This window comes from Mixophyes fleayi, chromosome 4, assembly GCF_038048845.1.
Source record: "Mixophyes fleayi isolate aMixFle1 chromosome 4, aMixFle1.hap1, whole genome shotgun sequence".
Classification (NCBI taxonomy): Eukaryota; Metazoa; Chordata; class Amphibia; order Anura; family Limnodynastidae; genus Mixophyes; species Mixophyes fleayi.
Genome location: NC_134405.1, coordinates 32,369,863 through 32,376,671, shown reverse-complemented (window position 1 = coordinate 32,376,671; position 6,809 = coordinate 32,369,863).

The following is a 6,809-nucleotide window of genomic DNA, read 5'->3' as shown; positions in this document are numbered from 1 at the left end:
ACATCTTTATTCAGTCCAGGTAATTTTAAGTTAGGTGTGTGTCTGATTCTAAATTTGCAGTGCACAAATGTGGTGCACTCTAATTTTCATTGCACGCTGTGCCCTCCACAATAAGTGCTGAGAGACAAAAGCTGTGGCATTGAAAGAAAGACAATTATGCAAATAAAGAAATAAGAATAAAGATCGGGTTTTATTAATTACTTCCTGAAGTACCTGCCATTGCCTGGGTTTAAATCTTCAAGCTATTAAGTAATCAATGAGTTGAATGTAACTGTCAACCTTTTCAAAATAATTAGAATCTTAGCAGGTCTTCCAACACACCCATTAGGTGGCTGCCCAGTGTCATTTTTGTTTTTATATTAAATGTCATTGAAATCCATTTAGTGGAAAGACCAGGACAGGCTCCCGGGTCAAAGTTCTGCCCAGCGTACACCAACGGGAGGTTCTACTGGGACCCTAACCTCCCTAAAACCTGGCCAGGATCCAACTGGACCATCTCTCATTGGTTTCATCCCAATCGGTGCAGGTGTGTCTGAATGCATAACTGGACAGACAAGCAGCCCAATGATTTATATATATATATATATATATATATATATATATTTATATATATATATATATATATATATATATATATATATATAAGATTTTACTGTGATAGGGCATCCTCAGAATCCTTCCTCCTCTTGTCTGCCTTACTTACATTGTTCACCATTTTGCGCTCTTGTTATGATTGCCATACCTACTCTCAGTGCCCTTCTTGAGTATGGTTCCAGTACATGGACAGGAGCCAATGACTGGGGAGTAACCAGACCCATTGTGGCTAATAATGCCACATAAGTACCCCTTGATTAAAATATACACCATAGGTATATCCAAGTACTTTTTAACTAAAAATGTTAACACTAAAATCTGAACATATCTTGGAGGGTGGGGGGAGGGGGGCAGGGAATCGTGTCATTTTGGTACCGCCCCCAACTATACATTTATGCAGCCGCGTTAATATGACCCAGGTGGCAAGTTTTACATTATGCGGTTTGCTGTGACTCACGTCATGGAGGACCCTGTCCTGACCACTTCACTGGGAAGTGGCAGGATGCGGGAAAACCAACCAGGTACTGCGGAAGATCTATGCAGAATTAGGGAGTGTCCCGGACAATCCGGGAGAGTGGGCAAGTATGATTAAAACATAACCTAAAGCATCCATAATAAAGCATACAAGTATAACAGTCAACACCTGTAAGCAAATCTACATACACCAGACATATAGAATCCTAAGTAACACCAAACAAATGAGCTGACAACTTTAATTGTCTGCTGGTGAAAACAAGTTTTGTGACTAAAGATGGAGAGGGGGCTCTTCATTATATCTAATGCATAGTGATGTGCATTAAGGTTCAAGCATAAAATAATATTTGCAAATAACTTTTCTCATGGGCTGATATCTACACATTATCCTTTACTTTGAGTTGACCTCTCAGTTTGCATTTCTTGCTGTTACTTCCAATTTATGATCCTGTATCTTCAGTTTCTCTATTTCTCACTCTAAAATTATCTTGCTTTAGATCTCTACACATCCATATGGATCATTTATGAGTAACCACAAGAGAAATTAACTCTTAAAAGGTCGTCCAAATATGTACATTTGAGAAATGTGATTTTGCTAAGCTGACGCCATCTTGTTGCCTTATAGCCATTTTGTTCTGTTATAGCTTAAATACAATTAGATGCACCTGTTTTGTAGGAGTAATTCATTAGTTGCAAGGCTATGCTTATAACCTTGGACATACCAGACAGGAGATAAGCCAACCCCCCCCCCACTCCCCTGGAGAGTTCTAGTGTGGATAATGAGAGAATATACTAACATCTGTGTGAAGGGAACTTGAGTGGTTAAAACCTTTTGGGGCATGATTTTTACTATATAGATAGGAACTTGTAAATAATTAAGCAGAGTTTATTGTACACTCAAACCATGCAGTGTATTTAATTCTCTCCAGCTGATGAGCTCATAACTGATAGACTGACACTTACAGGTGAACAATCTGATTTAGATTCGACACATTTTATCTTTAAAAAATAAATGGCAAAATAAATATTATTATTTTTTCAGGTGACCTGGAAACAAATTAAAGACAAAATGCACATTTTATACCATCGATTTTCATGTTATTTAGTACTGATACCATCACCAAAAACAACCTCAGTAATATAAGACAGTACAAGTGTGGCTAAGAGCTGGCTAAATCCTATTTCCCATACAGTCAACATAGACAAACCGAGAGGAGCTGGCCTCAAAGAATGGACCCACCCAACCATTCACAAATGGGAAGCTCTCGGCTTGCCTATAAATAGTTTCCTAGTGCCTAGAAACCCCCCTCCAAGCCTGGGGCACTGTATAATTGAGGTGTCTGGACCCTGCCCCCGCTTCACACGGCTCTGCTTGAAAAGGGAGAGCTGCGTGCACCTAACAATAGTGAACGCAGCATTGCCCATGTATATTATGGGCATAGGAAGAGATGGAGAGCAGCCAAGCACTGTCTAAAATTATAGCTACGCCCCCATTCATGCTGGTCACGCCCACTGGCGGCGTGGTGTGGAAACCCCTCTCTACAAATCCTGCGTTTGCCACTGGTCAATGTACCAGGTACCTACACTGAACATCAATGTGAGCTGGCTAAATCCCCTTCCAATTCATGACCCGGCCAGCAGGGGACCAAAAAGGTACCTTCGGTGAAGGGGATTTAGCTGGCTCACACTGAGTGTGCTATTTCCCATGCAGTGTAGGTACCGGGTACCTGTGGTGAAGGGGATTTAGTCGCAACCCTGCTGCACTGTGCACCATGTGACTGCTGTAACCACGTGACCCGGTGATGTCACACTGACTGTGTACCATGTGACTGCTGTAACCACGTGACCCGGTGATGTCACAGTGACTGTGCACCATGTGACTGCTGTAACCACATGACCCGGTGATATCACAGTGACTGTGCACCATGTGACTGCTGTAACCACGTGACCCGGTGATGTCACAGTGACTGTGTACCATGTGACTGCTGTAACCACGTGACCCAGTGATGTCACAGTGACTGTGCACCATGTGACTATTTTTGGTCTTATGCCAAGGCAGGACAATGGCCTTCTTCTTATCACGTGCAAGAACTGCTTCCAATGGTGCAGGACTTACACAAACAGCATCATTGTCATCAACATCCTCATTAGCGCCATCGTTAGATACACAAATATTCCCTCATCCTGTTTCAAATCCAAAGTGGCATTCTCAATTTGTGTATCCCCGGCTACATTTGGGCTGCTCATCCACACATCTGCAAAAATGCTGAAAGGAGGCTTCTTTATGAGTATAGTATCAGAAAGGTCATGCTTGCACATAGCACTCGTGGATAAACTCTCCTCAGGGACTTGTGTCATTTCTGAATCTGAACATACAGTTTCTTCTACTACCTTATTGGTTTTTTTTCCAGCTTGGCTTTTACACGGAAATGTATTTGGGCACCACTTTTTGAGTCAGAATGGCAAGGTCTTGTATCATCATTATTGACCTTGCAAGAAGATGCCTCACTGACAGTTGCAGAACTAGCACTCATACAGAAAGGCGATGGCTTTATTTCTTTACTGTGTAGAATGGCACATTGGCAATTTTATGTTTTTCTGCAGTTAACTTTACCTTGATTACAGGTGTTTTTTTCTTTACCAAGGTAAAAGCTTTATGTTTTACATTTTTGGTTCCCTTACTTAAAACCACTATGCACTTTAACAAAGGTTTTAACAGATGACGTAGAGGGATTACTATAATCATGACTGGTGCCAACAGCTGCTTGGTGCTCCTGGTGTTCTTTGGACTGATGTGAATCCATATCAATGGCACAGAGCAATAAGACTGGAGACTGGAGAGTGACAAGAACAATGTGAGTGGAGATAATATTTTTTATGAGGCCAATTTGATTTTTAATTTTAATTTTTAAATAGCTCATTATATTTTTGTTTAGACCCTTTTCTTTTCATTGAACATGGTAATTTTTTTTGTATTTTAGCAAGCTAACACCAACTGGCAATTTATGTTTAAATTTAAGTTGTGAACTAATGTTATGGGTTTTTTTTACTTTGCTTTCAATACATAATATTTTTTTGTTATTTTTTTGTAACTATTCAGTGTTTCTTGAGCACATATCAATATATTTAATACCTTTTTACAGTGTCATATTTTTTAAATTTCACATTTTACTTGCTATTTTTTGCCTAGCTTTGTCTTATTTGTTTTGTCTTCCCACCTCTTATTTAATAGATTTATATTAAAAGTCTTTATATATGCCATGGTGTAAAGCTATAGTTAACTTTTTGAACCAAATAAATTCATAATAAAGTGTCATGTATATAATTAAAATGTTTACATTTTACTGTTGATTTCTTAACATTATTGTAATTTACATATTTGTTGTTTGTATAATATTCATATTTCCTCATTTAAGGTATTGCGAGTTCATGACCAGATTCTAGTTCCGACGTGACCAGCTTAATTTTGCACTACCTGCTTTGGAGGTGCAGAGTCTAATGTCACAGATGGTGTTTACCAGTGACCCCTGCATGGGGATATGGGCTAGGCTGCTTCCATGCCGCAGGTCGCAGTCCTCCTAGATGGTATTAGGCGATGTGTAGTGGAGAATCTGGTATTAAGATGGAGGTCATGAACAAGGAAAAGGTATTCCAGTCTGTAGGTGGATGTTAACTTGACTCCAGGATTGATAGACAGGACAGGTGCGGGATCAGGAACAAAATAGTGTTTTGCAACGGAGGTTCAGATACGGCTGGGAGCACTGTAATTGGTACTGGAGAGGACTGGGTACTGCGGCAAGGTGTATACTTAGGCCCAGGGGTGCTGGTAAGCAGAAGTACTCAATCAGAAACAATATAACGTTATGCAGCAAAGTGATTGCCTGTTATTGCCAGAAGGATGAGGTTGTTTGACAGGAAAAGGTCGTGTATGGAGGTATGTTTGTTACAAACAAAGCGTGCATTCCAAAGAGCACATTTAAAGAACTTTGGAAGAGAGGACTTTGGTATCATCTGAACACATCTGATGACGGTACATCGCCTGTCAAAACTCTGAAAGGACCGTCTAAGTCTCATGGTAAATTTGTAAATATTTATGTCTTCATACAATACACCCTAGATAATGTTAAAAATCTCATTCTCTAAAATGTAGTAACATATCACTAAACATGAAAAAAATGTTTTTATGTGCAAATGCCATTTTTAAATAACTTTTTATGTTCGAACTAGTAGTGACTTCCATGCAGCCGTTAACTACCGTTCTCCAAGTCCCGTCTCTCAATTCCTTGATCACTTTGTCACCTTACTTTCTCTCCTCTGACATTTTCTCCCTCATCTTGGGGGACTATATTCTTATACACGATGCCTCTGACCCCGCTGCTGCCAAACTTTCTTCTCCTCCGTCGGTCTCTCTCAATGTACAACCTTCCCATCCCACCCTTGATCTGGTCTTTTTCAACTTCTGTATGGTCTCCAATTTTAAGAATTCACCTTTCCCTCATCCTGACAACCATCTCCTCCCTTCTAGCATATCCTCACACCTCCTACCTTACTTATCCCCTAAAGTTACTCTCACCAGGCATAACCTGGATGCAATTGATCCTACCATTTTCTCCTATTCCCTGGTGTCATTCATCTCCCCATCACCTCCCTTTCCTGCCCCAATCAGGCCTTCTCCTTCTATAATCACACCATTACCACTGTACTTGACTCTGCTGCCATGGCTGTCGCTATTAAACTTTGACGATTCCCTCTTCAACGTTGGCACTCCAAACTTTCCTGCTATCTTCAAAAATGCTCACGTAGCATGGAAACAGCTTTAGAAGAAATCATGCGCTCATGCTGACTTTCTTCATGTTTATTCTCTCCACTTACAGTTCAGTCCTATCACTCTCTAAAGAGTCCTTCTTGAAATCTCTCATTTCCTCCCATTGCTCACACCCCAATGTCTCTTTGCCACCTAGAATTTCTCTCACCTCTATCCTTCCCACTTCTCTTCTTGCTCTTGGCTCCCGACTTTGCTACACACTTCACCTCCAAAATTGAGTCCATACATCAAGAATTCATCTGCCATCAGTCCCTTCTCTCTTTCTCCATCTATAATTACTGACCTATCTTTCTAGCTTTACCTCCAAGCTTCTCGAATGGGTTGTCTGCAACCATCTCATCTTCTTTCTCTAATCTAACTTCCTCCTTGACCTACTCTGATTTGGATATAGCTCCCTCCACCCCATAAAAACTGCCCTCATGTAATTCATGACCTCTCTGCTGACTTCTATACCATTGATCACTCCCTCCTTTTGCAAATTCTCCACTCTATAGGCCTCTGTAAAACTGCCCTCTCGTGGTTTTTCTCTTACTCACCAACCACACCTTTTCAGTTTCCACCTTTCAGTTTCCACCTCCCCACATCTTCCCCAAGGTTCTGTTCTTGGTCCCCTGCTATTCTCTGTCTACTCCTCTCTCCTTGGTGACCTCATCATCTCATTTGGCATCCAGGACCACCTATATGCTGATGACACCCAAATCTATCTTTCTTCACCTGACCACTCCCACTCCTTTATGTCTTGTGTCTCCTGCTGTCTCTCAGTCGTCTCATCTTAGATGTCTAAGCAATTTCTTAAAGTAAATATTTCCAAAACTAAAATAATCATCGTACTTCCCAACAGGGCTCCTTCACCTCCCCCTCTCTCTTTCCATTGATAATACTGCCCTATTTTCTGTCACTCAAGTCTGCTGCCTAA